We start from the raw sequence: 23,224 nt of genomic DNA on the forward strand, positions 1-23,224 counted from the left end.
AGGCTTAGGACCCAGAAGACCTCCCTCTGCCACTTCCTTCCAGAATGCTGGCCTGTGACAACACCTGCTCCTCACCACAGCCACATAAATCTTGTTCAATAAAAATAATTAGCAGAGCAGAGAACATTCAACAGTTGCAATTACCTAAATGTCCCACCATTAACCATTTGAATGAGTAAATCCTCTACATTGATTGTTTCAATGAATGATAATTAAAACCAAATAACCTCGGGGCTCCTTTGACTTCTACAGTGACACACACACACACAAAACCAACACTCCCAAGACCACTAGGTATTATATTGCAAGGTTCTGCGTCAACCAGGCTGAGCAAAACACAAAGAAGTCCAAAGAGATTGAGGGATGAATGCAAGGGTGCTGGTTGGTGCACCCTATAGTGGAAAGGGAGCCATAGGTCACCCTGGCCAGCACCTCTCAGTGACCAGAGACAGCACAGCCTTTCCAAGCTGTGCTGGCTGGACTGGGGTAGTGAGAGTGATCACCGCTTCCCACCATCTCCTGCATGTTCCACAACCTAACGCATGGCTCCCTCCTGCCCTGACACGCGGCTTCCCTTGCTGTGTTGCTCACCCGATTCCATTGCCCTACCCTGGCTGTATTCTAGGTTTTCACCTGGGCACACACACAACTGAGGATCCTGTGTCCTTTTTAGAGGTCAGGTGAGAATTTTGGAAGGCATTTCTGCCTCCACCCCTCCTCCCCAGAGCATCTGAAGGGCTAAGATGAGGATGACCCGGCTGGCCACATAGTGAGGATATCCAAATGTCCGTGAAAATACACGCACAAGAAGGCGGCATGGGTGTCAAAGATTTTTTGCAGCAAAATCATCTTTCCCTCGAACCTTTGCAAATCCCACTGCACACAGAGGAAACAGCATCTTGGTTAAGTGAAAGCAGAAGCCGCCCCACACCCATCTCTGTTAGTAAAGCACTTAGATTCACGAAGTATTCTCTGCACTGAAGTTAACAGATTAAAATCTAGCCAAACAATAGTCATGTACAAGCTGCACATGAAAAAAAACTTTGTGAAGCAGCATGTTTGTTGAAATTTTTTTAACACTTCAAATAGGGGCAGGCATGTGGCTCAGGGATTAAGCCACCAGCTGGGTCACCCACGTTCTCTATCAGCAGGCCCAGAGCCTTGGTCACTGTGGCCATTTGGGCACAAACCAGTGAATGCAGTATCTGTCTATCTCCATAATAAGATAATTAAAAAAGTAAAGTAGCAGGACAAACTTAAACTACTGCCCAGTGGTATGTGCACACAAGCCATGATCTCAGCTTCTCTGCAAGGTCTAGCCCACCAAGGCAGAAGCCATCGGGTCAGGAGGCTTGGGAGTTCAGTGCCTCTTGTAATCAGTAATCCACGAGGAAAGCACCCCCTGGGCATTGCTCCTTCCAGACACTGGAATTAGAATGGGGACTCACCTCAGGTCAGCTCAAAGTACTGGAAGGCTCTTCTCCAGTGAACTACCAGTGACCCCCAAATCCCATTTTCTAGGATTTTGTACTAAGAACCCCATATCTACAAGTCATGTATTTTAAAGGTAGTGCAGTTTTCCCACACTATGTGTTTAATAGGACCCATGGGGCCCATGGGTTAAGCCAACAGTTGCAATGCTGGCATCCCACAGATCACCAGTTCAAGTCCTGGCTGCTCCACTTCCAATCCAGCTCCCTGCTTGTATGCCTGGGAAAGCTATGGAAGATGGCCCAAGTGCTTGGGCCCCTGCACCCACATGAGATCTAAATGGAGTTCCAGGCTCCTGGATTCGACCTGGCCCAACCCTGGCTGTTGGGGCCATTTGGGAAGTGAACCAACCAAGGGAAGATCTCGCTCTCCATCTTTCTAATTCTGCATTTCAGATAGATAAAGCTTTTTTTAAAAAAAAGTACGAATATGAATATACACATTGGTACGGGGACAAAGGACTTGAAACTGAACTTCCATTGTACTGACCATATTTGGTTTGTATAAAAATTGACCTAAGATCACCACTTTTCAGCAGCCTCCAGTACCCCCCATTCCCACCACAGGAAGGAGAAGGGCTCAGAGAGCAAGAGAGATCACGCACCTGCCTGCGGGAAGAGCCAGCAAGGACGCGTCAGAGCAGCCCTGTCCACGTGGCAAGTGGCGCAGGAGTGAGGATCATGTAAGTTATTCCCTCTATTCCTGGCCTTCCAAGCAAACTTGGACATTAGTACCATCCCAAATGGACACACACCCTACCCTGACAAGAAAAAAATTGACGCCAGCACTTACCTCTTTTTAGGGAATGGATGATTTTTGTTATCATGCTATGCAAAATACAGTACGAGGCACAAGATTGTTAATAACGCCAACTCATGCTTGCCTACTACTTTTCCATTTTCAAGCAGTTTTATTGGCAGTGAAACACCGAAAGACGTGTTCTTTGAAGAAAAACGCAGCCCACCATTAAGACGAGACTACAGTACTTTTGATACCCCACCCCCATCCTACACAGACACACACACACACACACACACACACAGCTTCCTTCTTCCAGTAAGTGTGGACATCATCTCCAACAGCCTGCTCTGAACCAATTCTTTTAAGATCATTTATCTGAAAGGCAGAGCAGTAGAGAGAAAGACAGATCTTCCATCTGCTGGCTCATTCCCTAAATGGCCACAACAGCCAGATTTTGGCCAGGCCAAAGCCAGGAGCCAGGAACTCCATCCTGGTTTCTCCTGTAGATGGCACTACCCCAAATACCACCTTCCACTGCCTTCCCAGGCGCATGAGCAGGCAGCTGGCTCAGAAGCTGAGCAGTGGGGACTGGAACTGGCTTAACCAGCCACACCACAATGCCACCCTATCCTATACACTCAGCTCCCCAGTGACTCCTCCAACTATCACCTCCTTAGAGAGGCCTTCTGTCATTCTAAAGTAGCCCTCCAATCACCTCTAGCTCCGTACCCTACTTTATCCTTACTCCTGGCATCTCCCACTACCTGGCATCAGCAGAAATACCAATTTGCTCATGGTCTCTCAGTGCAGGGACTTGGGCTAGCACATTCATTGCTGCACCTGGAACTACAACAATGCATGGCAAGTGAGAGGGGCCCAGGAAGTATTTATGAGGTGAATGAATTTGCTTTCTCCCTTTGTTCTTGCTTTTTAGCATTCTCCCCACTCATCATATATATTCTGCAGAGGCTGGTGCACTGCCAATGTGAGAAATTTTAATCTTTTGTTTCTAATCCAGTCCCACATTTCCACTGTATGAAAGCCTACCTGAAATCTTATGTTTCCTAACGACATTCTCTTGTTTCCAGAGGAATAAGATCAAAATTGGGTCCACTCTGCCATCAACTTCTCATAGTTTCAGCCTTTTATCACTGTTTATCACTCAATAATCTACCTGAAATTTAAATGGAGCATGGCCACATACAAGGTACCTAAACATTAGTGATCGTAACCATGAAAACAAGCATCAATCTTGGAGAAATAAAGTTCACATTCAATCAAAAACAAAAAACACAAATGAAACAAAAGATACAAGGGTGTATGTTGTGCAGCAGGTTAACCTGCCACTTGGGACATCCACCTCCCACATCAAAGATCTGGTTCAAGTCCCAGCTGCTCTTTTTAAGGAATACAAGTTTCCTCAGTACAACTTTAGGAATATAGCGATTCTTCCCACCACACTCACCCTCCCGCATGCTCTGCTTCTGATCAGCTTTCTGCTAATACATCTTGGGAGGCCAAGTGCATGGGTCCCTGACACCCGCATGGGAAACTTGGATGGGGTTCCTGGATCCTGGCTTCAGCCTGGTTGTTGGCATTCAGGCAGTAAATCAGGAAGATGGGGGGAAAAAAAACCTTTCTCTGTTGCTCTGCCTTTCAAGTTGATGAAAATCAGCATTTTTTTTAAAGCCTGTATATGAATGTTTATAGCAGTTTTATCTGGTAAGAGCTCACAACTGGAAACAACTCAAATATCCTTCAACAGGTAAATGGGATCAGCCATGATACTCCAACACAATGGAGTACTACTTAATAAAATGAAACAAACTATTAACACACAGAACAACGTAGATGGATTTCAAGAGCATTATACCAAGGGACAAAGCCTATCTCCAAAGTTTACTGAATGTGTAATTCCATTTATGGAACCCACTCAAGATGACAAGATTGCAGAGATGGAGCACCGATCAGTCATTGCCGGGGTTAGGGACGAGGGAGGGTGTGACCACCTCGGGAGTACATGGGCACTTCTCTGCAGCAATGTCAACAATCTGTAGCCTGATCATTGCCATGGTGACACAGGTCTGTGCATCTTAGGTCATGGGACTACATAGTCAACAACAGCAAAAAGCTAACACCTGTTGAGAATGGGAAAATTTGGAGACAAACGCAGTGGGCAAGACGCTGCTTAGGGTACACGTACCCATATGCGAGGGCCTGGCTTGGCTTCCGATTCCAGCTTCCTGCTAAGGACACCCTGGGAGGCAGCAGGCGACAGCCCAAGTACTTGGGTTATCCCTTCATCCATGTCAGACTCAGATCCAGGGCCTGGCTCAGCCCAGCTGTCAGGCGCTTTCCACCAGTGGGTAGGAGCCTGCGTTCATGTGCTCTCTCCCTCTAATCAATAACAATTTGGGGGACAATGAAGAACTCTGAACCCTGAGGGAGCTCTGCAGTGCGTGCACGTTCACGCTGCACCAGAGCAGATCGCTGGTTTTGTAAAGCTGTCACTGGAGGAAGCCAAATGAAGGGCCCTGGGAAATGCTCCGTATTACTTTCTAACTTCCCATGCATTTACTTGATTTGAAAGGCAGAGTTCTTAGCAGATACATAGATAGGTCTTCCATCCACTGGTTCACTCCCCACATAGCTGCAACGGCCAGGCCAAAGCCAGGAACTTCACCAGGTCTCCCACGTGGGTGGCGGGGGTGCAAAGACTTGGGCCATCTGCTGCTGCTGCTCTCCCAGGCACATTATCAGGAAGCTGGATCAGAAGCAGAGCAGCCAGGACTCGAACCAGCGCTCACATGGGATGCCGCTGTCACAGGCAGTGGCTTAATCGGTTATGCCACAGCGCTGGCCCCATAAAATTTGAAAAAAAAAAAAGCTTCTATTATATTTGTCTGAATCCTATGTATGAGGGGGAGTCTTCAAAAAGTTCATGGAAAACACGTAGTATGAAAAGACTACGCATGCATTTCAAAAACATTTCTGCACCCAAATCAGTTTACCCTTTAATTCTATTTTTTCAGGAACTTTGTAAGTACCCTCGCATAATATGAGGTGACTTTTTTTTTTTTTGACAGAGTTATAGACAGTGAGAAAGAGACAGAGAAAGGTCTTCTTTCCATTGGTTCACTCCCAAATGGCCGCTACGGCCAGCGCTGCGCCGATCCAAAGCCAGGAGCCAGGTGCTTCCTCCTGGTCTCCCATGCGGGTAAAGGGGCCCAAGCACCTGGGCCATCCTCCACTGCCCTCCTGGGCCACAGCTGAGAGCCGGACTGGAAGAGGAGCAACCGGGACTAGAACCCGGGGCCCATATGGGATGCGGGCGCCACAGGCGGAGGATTAACCAAGTGAGCCATGGCACCGGCCCCGAGGTGACTGACTTTTAAAGTGGATGGGGGGGGGGGGGGCGGGGGGAGACCAAGATCCTCAGTTGAGAGCACGGGAACCATAGTGAATGCTGCCATTTTGCATACTCTGAATCACTCCTAAAATTTAATGGGAGACCAACACTCTAAATTGCTATCCCATAATCACTAATACGAAGCTAATTTAATTGTACTAACTGGGAGCTATGGCTGCCAATCAAGTCTCGGGAGTAAGTGCTTCCATGGAGAGGGCCTGTATTTGCTCTTGGAAGGGCAAGGCCTGCCAGCCGCTGCTCAGGACCACCCCCCCACCCCGCCCCACCCCACCCCACCCCCACCCCCCACCCCCACCCCCCGTGAGGGGGCGGGGCAGCCGACTGACCCATCTCTTAAATAAAGCTTGGTGATATGCAGACCTAAGGCAGCTTTAATCTACTGCTTTACAAGCGAGTTTGGGCTGAGTATCTGTTCGTTGTACAGGTAACTGTGTAAGTAAACACCTTGTCCCCAGGGAAGCCCCAAAATAAACAGAGAGACCTGCGACACTGGTGCTAACCAGCAGCAGCTGCAGGCAACTCGCCTGCATGGGAACTCAGGGAGCCCAGAGCTGGGCGGGCACTGGGCTCAGGGCTCAGGACCTCAACGGGGACGCTGGAGCCCACCCTGGAGTGGCTGGGTTCCACCCTCGGCTCCCGACTTCGGCTTCCTGGGGTGAAGTTACCATTGTGTTCCTGCCACCACTCATAGGTGGGAGACCTAGACCGAGTTTCCAGCACAGGCATTTGGGGAGGGAACCAGGGGAATCGCAGGGCTCTCTCAACTTAGAGAAAAAAAATAAATGAGCAACCTAATGCATCGGGCCGTGGCCTTACCCGGATGATCTCCCTTCACCTGCACAGCCCCCACTCAGGGAGCTGACTGTACACGGGGATTTCAGTCAAGTCCAGGGCAGGCACCATGGCTCCACGTGTTCTGCCACGACTTAGGACGCCCACATTCCATTCCGGCCTTCTGTTACTGCGCCTGCGAGGCAGCAGGTGACGGCCCAGCACTCGGGTCCCTGCTGCTCACATGGGAGACAGGAGCTCCCGTCTCCAGCTGGCCCAGCCCTGGCTGTTTGTGGGCATTTGGGGGGTGAAGCTGGGTGGAAGATCCCCATCTTTATCTCTCTCACTCGCTGCCTTTCAGGTAAGTCATCTTTAAGAAAATAAGTTAATCGAAGGCCAGAGTCTATTTTGGTGCAAAAAAAAAAAAAATGAAATCTACATATAGCCTTTTCATAAACGTTTTCCATGAACGTATTCTTTTTTATACAAGGTATTGAGACACAGAGAGGTTAAGTAACTTGATCTGGGTTACACTTTTTTAAATTTTTCTTTGAGAAGCAAAGACGGTGGTGCAGGGGGAAGAGGAGAAGGGAGGAGAGAGAGGGAGGGAGAGAGAGAAATCTCCCATCCACCCGTTTACTCCCTAAACGCCCACAACAGGCCCAAGGCAGGAGCTGGGAACCCCACCTGGGTCCCTCACATCGGTAGCAGAGACCCAGCTATGTGGCCCTCGCCACTGCCTCCCAGGGTACAGGAAGTCCAGTACCCAGGACGTAACCAGGCCTTCCCATAGGGGATATGGGCCTCCCAGGAGGCGTCCTGACCCCTGCCCGGGGCTCCCAACTCCACCTGCCTCCTGCGTGTGCCCCGACACAGCCCTGCCTCCACCGTCACCGGCTTCCTCACCTGCCGCTGCCCTTCTGTCCATCTGCATTTTCCTCTTGCAGAGGAAAGACCACGGCGTGAGCAGGGCTGTGCTCCTGCTGGAGGCGCGAGAGGAGACCGCATTCCCTCACCTTTCCCGGCTCCCAAGGGCTGCGTGCGCGCCATGGCGGTGTCCCGGCCCCTCCATCTTCAGAGCCAGCATCATCGCACCAGCCCCTCGCGCTGCCAACTGCCAGCTCCCCGGCTCTCCCCTGCCTCCCTCTTCCATTATAAGGACCCTGTGGTTGCATTGGGACCACTTGGGCCTCTCTCTCCATCTCCAGGCTGTAGGATTAGCAGCCTTCATCCCATCTGCCTCCTGCCTTCCCCTTTGCTGTGGAAGCAGATGCGGGTCCAGGTTCAGAGTTAGGACTCAGCCGCGTGGAATGGGGGTGGGGGCACGGACACGGCCTCCTAGGATCCCGCGTGTGTATCATAACCCCTTTCCTGTCAATTCTGTCCTTGCTTATTTACATGTTTATATTCTTGCCTGTTCGTGAACAACCACAGTTTAGAGAACCAGCCTGGGCCCGGCGCTGTGGCACAGAAGACAAAGCCTCCCACATGGGCTCCAGGAAGCAATGCAAGATGGCACAAGTGCTTGGGCCCTGCACTTGCGTGGGAGACCCGGATAAAGCTCCTGGCTTTGGTTCAGCTCAGCTCAGCCATGCTCAGCTTCAGCTATTATGGCTATTTGGGAAGTGAATCAGCCGATGGAAGACCTCTCCCTCTGTCTCTCCCTCTACCTCTCAATTATATATATATGAAATTATATATATATATGAATTATATATATATTATTATATATATAATATATAATATATTATATATATATTATATAATATATATATATAATATATTATAATTATATATAATATATATAATTATATATATAATATATATAATATATATATAATATAATATATTATATATATTATATATATATGAAATTATATATATATATGAAAAACATATATATTCATATATATGAAAAAAGAAAACAGAGCCGGTCCTAATTCAGGCCACCCCCAGTATGCAGATAGGTGGATCTCAAATTTCTCTGTAGTAGGTAGAAATAGACAATCAAATTGACTCAGCATTCCTGCACCACTTGTCCCTAGGCATTCCACAGGTGAGAGAAAACTAGACTTTTTCCGGCCACACTGTCTCAGGCATGGGTGTAGAACAAAGACACGGTGCACATGCAAAGCCTCAGAAAATCTACAGCTGCTGCGGTCTTTCTTAGGAGACACTGCTTGGGAACTGCTGCGGGAAGCTAGGGGTATCTTCCTCCCACCCCCACCCCCACCCCACCCCCACCCCCACCTCCTGAGCAGGGAGCCCACCTGATACTTCTTCCACTCACCCCCCTGGAAACCATGCTCATCCCCAGCTGAGGTTCGGTTGAGGCTGCTAGTTACTCTGTAGAAGTTACAAACAGCAAATAGAACCTTCCATTAGCAGAAACTAGGCAAGGAGGGAAGCCCCCTGGGAGGAGCGAGCGGCAGGCGAGGGCCCTTTCTCTAGCCGTTCACCCAGCACTGCCCCGGGATCCCGACCCGACCCACTGAGCTCAGCCACCCTCAGCTGCAGTCCTGGGGCAGGGCAAGCCCTTCCAGCCCAGGGGTCTTTTTACATTGTCACCGTGGTTTCCTGGAGTTAGTGAATATATATTTCTCTGAATTCTCTTGGCTGCTTCTTCCAGCAAGGATAATGACTACTACTTCACCGGAGGTCGAATCCTTTTTAACCAGAGAATTAAATACGGGGCAGATTCTCTTGCCGGTGGGGGAACTTAAGCACGAACTAGAAATCGCAGCCACGACCGACGGTCCCTGCAGTTCCGCCAAGTCCCAGCAGGTGGCGGCAACACTGTACAAACCGGTGCCAGGTCGATCTCCGTTAATGGAAAGAATCCATCTCCTTTTGCCATGCAGGTTACAATATTTACTTTTAGTGTGACTTGATGGGCCCTGTCTGTAATGTAACAATATTGGAATCAAATTCTGATACCTAATCACACGGATGTAAGCTCTATTAGATTTCAATTAGCATTCCCTCTGATTTGATTAGAAGGCTTTAGCCATTCAAATGGCTAATAGGAAGACATTTAGATAATTGCAGCTGTCTGGGGTTATTACATTTACTATCATTTTCAGAGTGATTCATGAAAAGATTGGGCCATAAAACTTGTTTGTGTTGGTAGAGACAAGACAAGGAACAATGGCTTTCCAGGGGACACGAGTGAGCATTTGCTGTTGCGGTCTGGCATTTGGGTTTTTGTTTTCTTTTGCTTTGTTTTTTTTCTGCATTAGGATGGAGCTACAAGTGTAGAGTGTTTACCATCTATCTGTGTTCCAAAGACATATTCTTGATTCCCCGTCTGCAATATCATTTCATTTGGCAAAAGAAAGGAGGCATTACACAAATTTTCTTTTTGAACTGAATTACATCTAATTTGAAGGTATTAGCCACACCAAGACACGTCCCCTGCACACAGGCCTTCCTCAGCAAATGAAGCTGGGGTCTGCCTCCTCACCTAACGCGGATCCTAAGCGCAAACACGACAGGTGTCTGACTAGAGTTGCCAGGCCACTTGGCAAGGATGTTAAAGACGAGCTTTCGGCACAAAAAGACAAGCTGGACCAAATGACCTCAAAGGCCACTTCCGGCTCCAACAGGCTAAGAGTCTAGGGATTGACAGCAAGAAGTCCCGCCCTACGGAGCCCCCGGACTGAGGGGCAGAGGCCGCTAGCATCTTGAAGTAACCCACTTGTGATGCACAGGGGCCTTCAGCAAGCTCACAGAACATGCACATCATGAAATAACTACACGCGCATTTGAATTTTTTGGCACCAAACTAAACTGAGGTCTTCCCATGACCTTTCTCAGGTGCCCACATTTTCCTTGCTGGAAAGACGGACGTGTTCTAGAGAGGTCGGCCACACAAAGTCCCTTCCACGAAGCCACCATCTATTCCATCTGGGCCACCAAGCACCGACTCAAGCCTGGAAAGGAAAAAAAACTCATGAAGGAACACTTGTGTGTTTTAAAATACAGGACTTTAGGGCTGGTGCTGTGGTGCAGTAGGTTAAAGCCCCAGCCTGCAGTGCCAGCATCCCATATGGGTGCTGGTTCATGTCCTGGCTGCTCCACTTCTGATCCAGCTTCCTGCTAACGTGCCTGGGAAAGCAGTAGAAGATGGGCCAAGTGCTTGGGCCCCTGCAATCGCGTGAGAAACCCAGAAGAAGCTCCTGGCTCCTGGCTTCAGATCAGCTCAGCTCCAGCCATTGCATTCATCTGGGGAATGAACCAGTGGACAGAAGACCTCTCTCTCTCTCTCTCTGTCTCTACCTCTCTCTGTAACTCTTTCAAATAAATAAAATAAATCTTTAAATATGTATAAATAGGGTCTTGTGCTGTGGTGCAGTGGGTTAAAGCCCCAGCCTGAAGCTCTGGCATCACATATGGGTGCTGGTTGTAGTCCCGGCTACTCCTCTTCTGATCCAGCTCCCTGCTATGGCCTGGGAAAGCAGTGGAAGATGGCCCAAGTCCTTGGGCCCCTGCACTCGCGTGGGAGACCCGGAAGAAGCTCCTGGCTCCTGGCTTCAGATCAGCATAGCTACAGCCATTGTGGTCATCTGGGGAGTGGACTAGCAGATGGAAGACCTCTCTCTCTCTACCTCTACCTCTTTCTGTAACTCTGACTTTCAAATAAGTAAAAATAAATCTTTTTAAAATATATATATAATTTAAAAATCCAAAATTTTATTATTTCTAATCAAAGAGAACTTTCTACTTGGCCAATGTGACTTCAAAGTTATCTGCTGCTGGAAAATACTCCTCGCACACCCCTGTGGAAATGCTGACCTCGCACCCTCACATGAGCCCTGACAGTCCCCCAGAGACCTGGGACATCTCCACCACGGAAGCTGACGTAATCGTGTCCAGGCCGAGCCTCCGAAGTTCTGTGTGTTCACAAGGCCTAGCGCCCGGCTCCCATGGCAGCACCACCAAGCACCTACCTGTGCTGCCATCTGGGGCTATTCCAGGCCATTTGCGTTCTTTATAGAAGAACAGAAGAGGACACAAAATATGGGGGGCAGCAGGGTGGTGGGTAAGAGGCCTGCTGAGTGGACTGGTGCTGTGGTGCAGTGGGTAGAGCCACTGTCTATGTCGCCGGTGTCCCACTGGGTACTGGTTCAGGTCCTGGCTGCTGCACTTCTGATCCGGCTCCCTCTGATGGCCTGGGAAAGCAGCAAAGAACAGCCCGGGTGCCTTGGACCCCTGCATCCACGTGGGAGACCTGGAAGAAGTTCCTGGCTTCTGGCTTCAGATTAGCCCAGCTCCAGGCATAGCAGCTATTTGGAGAGTGAACCAGTGGATGAAAGATATCTCTTTCTCTCTTTGCCTTTCACATAAAATAAATAGAAAAAATAAAACGCGAAGCTTTCTTAGACCAAGGATCCATCTAGCCTAGTAGTCTCTGTGGTGACTACTATACCTTTAAGATTTCTAGTTTGCACAGAAATTCAGGAACCTTCCAGAAAGTCAGACGTCTTCCTCTGTCCTTTAATGCATCCGTGAGTCTTTTTTCCCATTACAGGTGGTTGAGCACAGGCCAGCACATCAGGCTGACCGTAATAAGAACTGAAGGGCTGAGCCACAGCTCACACAACCCATAGGGTGGGGTCAGTTTCCCAGCAGTGTGGACAATGCGATTGGTCATGCACAAAAAATGTGGCAGCCACTGCCAGGGCAACTCTCCTGGAATTTAGGGAAGAGGCTGAGAATGGGAGGCCACGTGGGGAGGGGGCGGGCGGAGGGCAAAAAGGTGGTGACAGAAGCAGATTGATTTCTTTCCCCGGCTGTCGTCACAGACCAGCCTGGCCTCAGTGGGGAAAGCCAGCAGCTGAGCAAACCCAGGGGCCCTGTGTCCAGGGAACTTCTTTCTGCCCCCCATCCCCTCCCCCACCCCGTCAGCGTCCGGGGATCCACGCTTCAGCAGCTCCAGGTACCGCTGCAGACTGGGACCTGATGCTCCTTCAACAAGCAAGGATCGCATGGTAAGGCGGGAGACCGGGCCAGGGGGCGGGTGCGGTGGAGGAGGGTGCGGTGGTATTTTACAAGGGGACACAGCGTCATCAGGAGCAGTTCCTACAATCCCAGGCTGGTTTTCTGTTCCCTCTGACTTCATTTCCCGCTACTCTAGCCTTGACTCATCGGCTTCACCCACACGGACTCCCTGCTGTTCCCCAGGGTGCTCCCACCTCAGGGCCTTTGCACTGGCCGAACGCTGCTGGGACCACCTGCCTCCCGCCCTTCGGTGGGGCTCTGCTGGGCCACCTTCTCCCAACACGCCAAGGGCACGCGTGTCCTGCAAGGCTGTAGCTTTAACCGGACTGCTTTTTCCCTCCCGGGCACTCTCACATGTTGTGTATTTCTCCTGTTCTCTTGTGAACTTTCCCCTCCTGCCCGAGGTGCACTGTCAGAGGGCAGCTTTTAATTTACTCCCAATGCCCGGGGCAGCCTGAGGGCTCCACGCAGAGTTCTGGTCACTCTTTGCACTTTTCACAAGGACACGTGGATCGGCATGGAGCAAATGTTCCTTCTAAGCGAATGACGGTGATGGGGAGGGTCTCTGGGTGAGGAAGCAGCCCGCGGCCCAGCTGCCGTCCGCGGTGCTCAGGAGCTCCAAGTGTCGGAGGTAAAGAGGCTCACAGAGCGGTCGCTCTCAAAATGTGCCCTGGGCCAGAGCAAAGGGGGATGGGAGCTTGGAAGAAATGCAGGCTCGAGCTGCACCCCAGGCTTACTGAGCAAACATCTGGGGGTTAACGAAGCCTCCAGGTGACTCTAATACAAGTCGAATTTGAGCAATGAGCTAAACACATTTGATGGAAAATGAAATAAAAATTAATTTTGGGGGGATGGTGCTGTGGGGAAGTGGGTTAAGCCACTGCCTGCAATGTCAGCATCCCATATAGGCGCTGGTTCCAGTCCCAGCTGCTCCACTTTCAATCCAGCTCCTTGTTAATGGCCTGGGAAAGCAGCAGGGGATGGCCCAAGCGCTTGGGGTCCCTGCACCCACATGGAAGACCCAGAAGAAACTCCCGGCTTCCATGTGACACTGCCCCAGCCAGATGAACCAGCGGATGGAAGATCTCTGTCTCTCCCTCTCTCTCTCTGTAACTCTGCCTTTCAAACAGAACACGGGGTGCTGGCGCCACGGCTCACTAGGCTAATCCTCTGCCTGCAGTACCAGCACCCCGGGTTCTAATCCCAGTTGGGGTGCCGGATTCTGTCCCAGTTGCTCCTCTTCCAGTCCAGCTCTCTGCTGTGGCCCGGGAAGGCAGTGGCGGATGGCCCAAGTCCTTGGGCCCTGCACCCCATGGGAAACCAGGAGCCAACACCTGGCTCCTGGCTTTGGATCGGTGCATCGTGCCGGCCGTAGCAGCCATTTGGGGAGTGAACCAACGGAAGGAAGACCTTTCTCTCTGTCTGTCTGTCTCTCTCTCTCTCACTGTCTAAATCTGCCTGTCAAAAAAGAAAAGAAAAGAAAAAGAAGCCGTTTGGGACGCCTGCACCCCACACTGGAGCACTGCTGTCCACAGGAGGTTCCAGCTTCCTGTTAAGGCTCGCCCTAGGGCTTCCCTGGCTGAGTGCCTGCCACCCACATGGGAGACCCAGCCTGCCATCCCGGGCTCCCTGCCTCAGCTCCCAGCTGGGCTCTGAGGGCATCTGGGGAGCCAGTGAGCAAATGGAAGCACACTGGTGTGCTCCCCCTCCCTCCCCCTGCCTCCCAAGGAAATTAACAGAAATTAACTCATTCACTTTAAAAAATCATGCAAATTTTTCTTTTTCTTTTTTCCTCTCAATCCTCTCAAGATATTATTTACTTGAAAGGCAGAGCTACAGAGCTGGGGGGGGGGGGGGGATCTTCCTTTGCAGCTCACTTCCCAAATTGCCTCAATGGTCAGAGCTGGGCCAGGCCAAAGCCAGGAGCCAGGAGCGTCTTCCAGGTCTTCCATGTGGTGCAGGGCCCAAGCACTAGATGTCTTCCGTGGCATTCCCAGGCGCATTAGCAGAGAGCTGCATCAGAACTGGAGGAGCTGGGACTCCAACCGGTGCCCAAATGGGATGTGGCCCACTGCCTGACAATGCAGACCCTTCTCGTAGCTCTTCTGAACTGTTCAAGTTATTGCTGTCCACCATGGTCACCCTACCCTGCTATAGAGCCGTGGAAGTCCCTCCTGCTGTCCACCTGCACCCTGCCCCGGCCAACCGCTTTTCTAGGCTGAAACAGAGTAACCCGGATGTGGTTACTCTGAAAGGGTTGTGGCTGTACAGCAGCCCTCCTTGCCTTCTGTTTCCGGTCATTTCCTGTAACAGAACCTCAGCGACCTACCTTGCAAGGACTGCTGGCCAAGTTCTGATTCTGAGGAATCCGTCAGCCGCCACCGGCTTAGCCCCTCCCCCAAGCCACACCGGTGCCAGCCCTGGCCTTGTCCCTGCCTCCCTCCCGGGCTTCCTCCCCAGGACCCAGCCTCTCCCTGAGCGCTTGTGCCTGGCCGGCACACGGGGGCCCACGTTCCCTCCTACTGCCCAGCCATTGCTTGTGTCCCACGCCAACTGTCGGGGAGTCGGGGAGTGCGCTGGAACGCGGACTTTTACTTCCGGTCTCCGGTGCCCCTTAGCGGAGGCAAGAGCACCCCCTTCACTTCCTCCCTGTTAACCCACTCCCTTTCTCTATCTGCAGTTATCTCACGGGGTCCGGCCCCGCCTCTGCCTTTGGGGGTGAGTAGGCTGTTAGGATCTCCATTTGACAAAGGAAGCAGACATTGCATTGTGGAAGAGAGGCTGTTAGGAGGACTGACCTCCTAGAACCCAGCCTATGCCGTGCTAGAGGGATGGGGACTAAGCACTATCAGGAGCCGGAAGAGATGTTAAATGGGGCTTCAAGCACCCTCCTCCTCTTCTTCCTCCTCCACTGTAGGCGAGTAAGTCCTGGGGTGGAAGCCGGAGTCAGGAGAAAGGCACCTCCTCAGAAGCCCCGGAGAGCAAGCAGGCATTTGCTGCAGGGGGTTAGATGCCGCTCAGGACACCACATCCCATCCTGGGGGCCCAGGCTCAAGTCCTGCCTCTGCTTCTTACCCAACTTCCTGCTGCTGCGCACCCTGGGACACAGTCTTGAGTCCCTGCCACCCTGGTGGGAGATCCGCATGGAATGCTGGGCTCTGGCTTCAGCCTGGCCCAGCCCTAGCTATTTTCCAAGCATTTGGGGTGTGAACCAGCAGATGGATCTCTCTCTCTCTCTCTCCCTTTGAAATAAATAAATACATCCTGGCTGGGGAGGGGAAGCCTGCAGTTGAGACACAGGAGATGTGCTTAGTCCAGCTCCCAGGGCAGGAGACTAAATAGAGGTAGAGAGCTCTACTCCATTTATTTGTATTTGTGTTTATTCATTTGAGAGGCAAAGAGAGATGAGAGAGCGCACACACTCCTATCCACTAGTTCACTCCCCAAATATCCATATCAGCTGGAGCTGGGCCAGGCGGAAGCCAAGAACTCCATCCGGGTCTCTCATGTAGGGAGCAGAAACCCAATTACTTAAGCCATCAGTGCTGACTCCCAGAGTGTGCACTAGCAAAAAGTCGGAATCTGGAGACGGAGGTGGGATCAAACCCAAGCACTGTGATGGGAAATGCAGGTACCTTAACTGCAGCTTAACCGCCAGGTCAAACTCTGACTCCAAAGCTCTAGTTCGGAGGAATGCATTTGCTGCAAGCGTCCCGTGTCAGAATTCTCTGAGGATGCAGAATGGTGGGAAGAAAGCAGAGTGGGAATCAGTCTGGTTGCTTAAGAGATTGTCTGGGGATGGGTGCTTGGCTCAGCATTAAGATGCTTCTTGGGATGCCCACATCCCATGCTGGAGTGACTGGATTCACGTTCCAGCTCTGCTTCCCATTCCAGCTTCCGGGAGGCAGCAGGTGATAGCTCCACCCACACGGAGGAGCTGAATGTAGTTCCAAGCTCCCAGCTTCAGCCTGTCACAACCCAGCTATTGCAGGCATTTGGGGGGTAAACCAGCAGATGGAAGATTTCTGGCGCACTCTCTCCCTCCCTGTCTAGTTTAAAGAGAGAGAGGCCAGCACTGTGGTGCAGTGGGATAAGCCATTGCCTGCAACACCAGCATTCCATATGGGCACTGGTTCAAATCCTGGCTGCTCCACTTCTGATCCAGCTCCCAGCTAACGTGTGCAGGAAAGCAGTGGAAGATGGCCCAAATACTCGGGCCCCTGCCCCCATGTGAGATACCCAGAAGCAGCTCCAGGCTCCTGAATTTGGCCTGACTTAGCCCTGGCCGTTGCAGCCATTTGGGAAGTAAACCAGCAGATAGGAGATTCTCTCTCTCTCTCTCTCTCTCTCTCTCTCTCCCTCCCTCCCTCCCTCCCTTTCTTTCACTCTGCCTCTGCCTTTAAGGAAAAAAAAAATTTAAAGAGAGAGAAAGAGACTGAGTAGCAGGGCCAGGCATAGCCAGACCTCCTATCAATGGAATGCAAGGTGGAAGTTCCATGGGCACAACGGGCTGCTGCCCTTCTCACTGGCTCTTTGACTGCTTTCAGAGGCAGTAGTAATCCAACAAGAAATGTAGCTCAAGAATATCTTGACCTGATTTAACAAGGTGTATATAAATGAACGAAGACCCCATCACTGTAGGAAGAGTGATACATGCTTTGTCGTCTCTGCAGCTTGGGCAACATTTAGAACAATGTGGTTCTCACGTAAGCTTCCCTGGAGAGGAAATCCTGGGAGGGGTTTGGAGAGTCAGGGGTAGGCTATAAACCCCGGCTGTGACCAGCAAGAGCGTCAATCAGACGCTGCTACACACACACACACACACACACACACACACCCCAAGCACACATGCTCTCAAAGCGGGAGCGCCAGAAGCCGTTTCGTGTCTTGGATGTCAGGGCAGCACTGCCAACTTTCCTTCAAGTCTTTTCATCCTCTCCTTCAGGTCTAGCAAACCATCAGCGAGCCCTGGGTGACTCAAGGTGACAGTGGGACCGAGAATTAACATAGAGGCAGAGGGGAGGGTGGCAGTGTGTGGCGTGTGAACCCAAAGCCAAAAATATATTGGGGGGGGTTCCTGGGACAGCCTCCTTCGTAGCCACAGACACCACAAGACGGACACTCAGGAGGGAAACCTGTTGCGAACCCTGACCACAAGACAGGGCAAAAGCCCCTACCTCTGTCACTGCTGCCCCATGGGAAAAGCTCAAGGTAACCGTGACCTTGCTGCTCTCAAAATGTCACAGCCCCCACACTCACACTCCTTCCCCCACCCCCAGACCTCTGATCAGAGGCATTCCCTCTGGGCCAACTCGCTGTACTTCCTGCTCTCTCACGTGGAGCACAAATGACTGCCTATAGCTGCATTTTGACCAAAGAGCTGGTTAAGATCCAAGCACTGGGGGCTGGCACTGTGGCATAGTGGGCTAAGCCTCTGCCTGCAGTGCCGGCATCCCATATGGGTGCCGGTTCGTGTTCCAGCTGCTCCACTTCCGATCTAGCTCTCTGCTATGGCCTGGGAAAGCAGTAGAAGATGGCCCAAGTGCTTGGGCCACTGCACCCAAATAGGAGAACTTGAAGAACCTCCAGGCTCCTGGCTTCAGATCAGCCCAGCTCCACCTGTTTGGGCCATTTGAGGAGTAAACCAGTGGGTGGAAGACTCTCTCTCTCTCTCTCTGCCTCTGTGTCTCTGCAACTCTGCCTTTCAAATAAATAAATAAGTCTTTTAAAAATATATACAAGCACTGGAGTTGACCTTCATCTCCAGACAGACAGAATCCATCTGTCATGCACTTAGCACTTATTTTGTACCAGGCACTGTGCTGGCATAGAGAGGTAACAGAAGTCAACAGGGTGCCTTCCCCAAGGAGGTTCACACCTCCCTTATGATGTACCCCATGTGTGTCAATTTTTAAAAGTTAAATATATACATAATTTATATCACTGAAACATTTTCTTAATTTTTAAAAATATTTATTTATTTAATTGAGAGCTTCCACGCACTGGTTCACTCCCCAGATGGCACTGGGTCTGAATGCGGGTTCCAACAGTTCTGAGCTAGGGTCTACTGAGTGAGTAACTTAAACTTTCCGAACCTCAGTTTCCCCTTAAATGGAGATAATGATACTTGGCTACCAGAGGGGCTGTGAGGACTGAGACACGCATCTAGTGGGGTTCAGAGATGGTGTAAGTAACAAGCCAGGAGGCCACTCCTGTGCAGCGGGACGAACGGAGCTGGTCAGCCTCGGGGTGCGGGAGCAGGGACACCCGCAGAGAAAGTCAAGTGTTTCCCTAGGTACCCTAGCCTGACCTCCGCCTTCCCCGAAGGCGCCTCTCGGGCACCGGCGCCTCTGCACGTGGCCAGCAGGTGTCGCCGCAGGCGCTCCCCTCCGCTCCGCGCCTCCATCTGCGGTCTGAATTTGCAGCCTGCCGTTTGTGAAGGAAGAGTCTTGGGGGACTCCCCCCACCCCGACCCTCCCGTGGCGCAAAAACCCCTGTTCTGCACCGGGCCTGTCTCTCTCTGCTGCGCCTCCCCGTCCGTGCTGCTTAGAAGTCCTGCTTGGCGCTTCCACGATTCCAGGCAACCCGCGGGGGGAGCGGAGCACTCGGGAGCGACAGAGCCAGCGCGCACGCGTGCCTCCCTCCTCGTACCGCGCCGTCGCGTTCACGCGGGTTACTGACCACGACCCATCCGGGCTGTCAAGGCCGCCCGGGTTCCCCTAGCCTCCTGTCCATCACTGAGTGTAAGGACACCCCCGTGCTCCATCCCTCATCCTCCCACCTGGCCCTCATCTTCAAATCTTCGCCTTTAACCATTTGGTGGTACATTCAGCAGCCTCACTTACTGAAAGTAACTGTTCTTGATTTTAAAAAATTCCCCACCTTTAACCTATAAAGAGTATTAGGAAGTGATGAGCATTCCTGAGGCGGGCTGACGATGTCCCCAGAGGCACAGGTCAGTCATGGGACAGGACCGCGACAGCCCAGGGCCAGGAACCCAGGAAACAGGTCCCAGCACAGTCTCTCCTTTGCTTCCTGCTCACAGCTTCTGTCTGCGACTCTTCTCCCTCTGTCTCCTGTCTCCAAATCACCTAAGGATAACTATCAGAAACAAGGCTGACGGCTGACTCCATCCACCTGGTCCCTAGACCGCAGGGAAGCGTTTTCCTTCCAGTTTCTCGTGGCAGATTTAGCGCGGCCCCTCCCCCAGGTGTGGTGCCTGAGCCCCGGGGCCTCGCATCCCTGACTTCTCACGTCCTGCCCCATGCCAGGCTCTCCTGTGGAGCTCACCTGATGGCAGCCTGGCTGCGGTGAGAACAGATTCACACCCATTACACCTGGGCGGAGGAGCCGGGACTCAAACCAGGCACTCCAGCGTGGGATGCGGGCGTCCCGTGTGCCGGCTACACCTGCAACGCCCCGGCACGTAGGGAAAGCTACGTGCTGTGGGCAGCCCCCACCCCGATCGGCTTCGTCCGAGCCCTGCACACCCTGCACTGCGCGCTCACAGCACACTGTGAGAGGGGAGAGCCTGGGGTTTGGCCTGAGGGTGACAGGTGCAGGCCTCCTCCCGCCCTCGCAGGAGGTCACCCAGCAGGCAGAGGAGACCCCCACAAAGCAGGCACACTGCGACGCTGACTCAATATTCTGATTTTTATCAAATCAAGTGGGCCACCTGAGACACATCACAACTCTGCTGGGTTTGTTACAGACACTTTACAGTGTGGCATCTAGAGTGTGCTTTGGGGGAAAAGTCTCTTTTCAGGGCTTAGAGCATCTCATTCCAACGCAGCCTGCCTCACACCCGGCCCGACACTGCCCCCAGCCTCCGCCATGACAAGGACCCAGAGCACCCCCAACGGGGCCGCCCTCAGCTGGAAAGGAGGGCGTGGGTTCCAGGCCTGAGGGCTCCATTTGCCACCAGAGGCAGAAATGCACTTTGTTTGGTTTTCATAATGTTCTGAAATTTGAAAATGTTTACATCAAAATCCACTTTCTGATTTTTTCTTTTAACAAAAGAAGTACTAACCTCGAATTACTGCACAGCAACAAGTCTGAGTCGGGGGCAGGGCCACTGTGTGGTCTGAGCTGTGGGAGGCCCTGTACCTCCCACAGGGCCGTATCACTCACCTGAGACACCTGCCAGGCTCCGGGCACAGGTGTGTGAATCTGAGCTCCATTGCATCTTTGCTTCCCCAGTAAATTGCCGAACTTGCAGCGATGAAGCATGTGAGGGCGGCGGCGGTCCGTGGCTTTTCCTGCACTACAGTGAAGGTCCTGGCACTGTTCTGCAAGAAGAGATGCAGAGAGAGCTTGGGGGCTGCAGGGTCTGAGGGGCTACAGATGGCTGCGGACCGAGCCTGAGACTGGAGGCACAGTGCAAGTTCAGATTCGACAGCAGGCTGTCCATCACGCATGCGCCGACTGGGCTTGCCGGTCAGGGGCTCTGTCACAGTTCCTCTGTCTTCCAGCCTGGCCAGCTGCTGGTATCCAGATGCAGGAATTCAGCAACAGTTGGCCTGGTTTAGGAGTTCAGTGTGCTGGGACCAAAAACCGCTGAGGCACGGCCCATTCTGCCTGTGATGCTAAGCAAAGCTGAGGATATGGGACCGCCTGGCTGAACTCACACTGGGTGTCTCTCAGCCAGGAAGCGCCCATGACATGCCCGGTGACACACTCAGTCCGGACGATGCTCCTTTCCCTGTAGGAGCTCCTGCAAACATCCTGTCGTTCCTATGGCTACATCCCTGATTAAGCACAAAGAAACTCTATGGTGTAACTTATTATTCTGCATTCAAAAAATAAATAAATAAATAAAGACAGGGACCGGCGCTTCTGATGTAGCAGGTAAAGCTGCTACCTGCAGTGCCAGCATGCCATATGGGTGCTGGTTTGAGTCCTGACTGCTCCACTTCCTATCCAGTTCCCTGCTATTGTACCTGCCAAAGCAGTGGAAGATACCCAAGTACTTAGGCCCCTGCACCCATGTCGGAGACCCAGAAGAAGTTCCAGGCTCCTGGCTTCGGCCTAGCCCACCCCTGGGTGTTGCAGCCATTTGGGGAGTGAACCAGTAGATGGAAGACCTCTCTCTAACTCTGCCTTTCAAATAAATAAACCATCTCATATGGGAGCTGGTTCTGGTCCTGACTGCTCCTCTTCCGATCCAGCTCTCTGATATGGCCTGGGAAAACAGTGGAAGATGGCACAAGTCCTTGGGCTCCTGCACCCATGTGGGATATCCAGAAGAAGCTCCTGGCTCCTGGCTTCAGATTGGCTCAGCTCTAGCCATTGTGGCCATTTGGGGAGTGAACCAGTGGATGGAAGAACTTTCTCTCTGTCTCCCTCTCGCTGTAACTGTACCTCTCAAATAAATAAATAAAATCTTAAAAAAATTTTCCCCACCTTTCTGGTGTATACATGATTAAAAAAAAAAAAAAGATTTATCTGAAAGGCAGAGTTACACAGAGGCAGAGAGAGAAAGATCTTCCATCCCCTGGTTCACTCCCTAAATGAACACAACAGCCAGAGCTGGGCCAATCCCAAGCCAGGAGCCAGAAACTTCTTCTGGGTCTCCCACACCAGTACAGAGACGTGGGCCATCTTCTACAGCTTTCCCAGGCCACAGCAGAGAGCTGGATCAGAAGTAGAGCAGCCAAGTCTCAAACTGTCACCCATATGGGATGCAAGCACTGCAGACAGTGGCTTTACCTGCTAAGCCACAGCACCGGCCTCAATAAATAAATTTGCTTTAAAAAAAGAAAATAGGCCGGCGCCACAGCTCAATAGGCTAATCCTCCGCCTTGTGGCGCGGGCACACCGGGTTCTAGTCCCGGTCAGGGCGCCAGATTCTGTCCCGGTTGCCCCTCTTCTAGGCCAGCTCTCTGCTGTGGCCCAGGAGTGAAGTGGAGGATGGCCCAAGTGCTTGGGCCCTGCACCCCATGGGAGACCAGGAGAAGCACCTGGCTCCTGGCTTCGGATCAGCGTGATGCGCACCGGCCGCAGCGGCCATTGGAGGGTGAACCAATGACAAAGGAAGACCTTTCTCTCTGTCTCTCTCTCTCACTGTCCACTCTGCCTGTCAAAAATAAAAAAAAAAAAAGGAAGAGACCTCTCTCTCTCCCTCTCTCTCTCTCTCTCTCTCTGCCTCTCCTCTCCTCTCTCTGTGCAGCTCTGACTTTCAAATAAATAAATAAAAATCTTAAAAAAAATAAAAAAGAAAAGAAAGACAAATAACATTACAAAGTAGTCACCTAAGTTTATCAAACCATTTTTAAAGTGGTGATGGGGCCTCTGTCTTTGGCACCAGCATCCCATATGGGTACCTGTTTGAGTGCCAGCTGCTCCTCTTCCAATCTAGCTCTCTGCTATGGCCTGGGAAGGCAGAAGATGGCCCAAGCCCTTGGGCCCCTGCGCCCACATGGGAGACCTGGAAGAAGCTCCTGGCTTCTAACAGGCCCAGCTCCTGCCATTGCAGGTATTTGGGGAATGGACCAGTGGATGGAAGACCTTTCTCTCTGTTTCTCCCTCTCTCTGTAACTCTTCCTCTCAAAAAAAATAAATCTCTTAAAAAAAATAAAGTGGTTAAATTTAGCTAAAACATTATCCAATCAGAGGGTGAGAAATCTTTCTAAACCGAAAATCAGACCCTTTCATTGTCTACATCTGCCCAAAACGCTCATGGTTCTGGTCTCCAAGTACATTATGGCTCACCCAGGTTGTAATGTGCATTGACTTACACTGGAGAGGGAAACCTGTTGGTTCACATTATTCAAAACTATCTCCCAGGGTTGC

At 51.5% G+C, this 23,224-nt stretch overlaps 2 long non-coding RNA genes across 5 annotated transcripts in view; one reads left to right on the forward strand and one right to left on the reverse strand.

The window, feature by feature from the left end:
- LOC138844627 (uncharacterized) overlaps nucleotides 1-23,224 on the reverse strand; it is a 78,869-nt gene that overhangs the window by 50,861 nt on the left and 4,784 nt on the right. For 3 of the 4 annotated variants that reach the window (XR_011380749.2, XR_011380750.2, XR_011380753.2), the window contains exons 2-3: nucleotides 20,564-20,721; nucleotides 9,787-10,365 (exon numbers count right to left, since the gene is read on the reverse strand). This is a non-coding gene — a long non-coding RNA (uncharacterized LOC138844627). Of the gene's footprint in view, nucleotides 1-9,786; nucleotides 10,366-20,563; nucleotides 20,722-23,224 lie in introns of those variants that run through there. The other variant, XR_011380752.2, reaches the window with a different exon arrangement.
- LOC138844628 (uncharacterized) lies at nucleotides 10,372-21,825 on the forward strand. Its single transcript, XR_011380754.2, has 2 exons — nucleotides 10,372-12,423; nucleotides 21,601-21,825. It is a non-coding gene; the product is annotated as an uncharacterized LOC138844628 (long non-coding RNA).

Source organism: Oryctolagus cuniculus, chromosome 12 (assembly GCF_051225735.1).
Source record: "Oryctolagus cuniculus isolate XC-2025 breed Fujian yellow rabbit chromosome 12, ASM5122573v1, whole genome shotgun sequence".
In the NCBI taxonomy this organism is placed as follows: Eukaryota; Metazoa; Chordata; class Mammalia; order Lagomorpha; family Leporidae; genus Oryctolagus; species Oryctolagus cuniculus.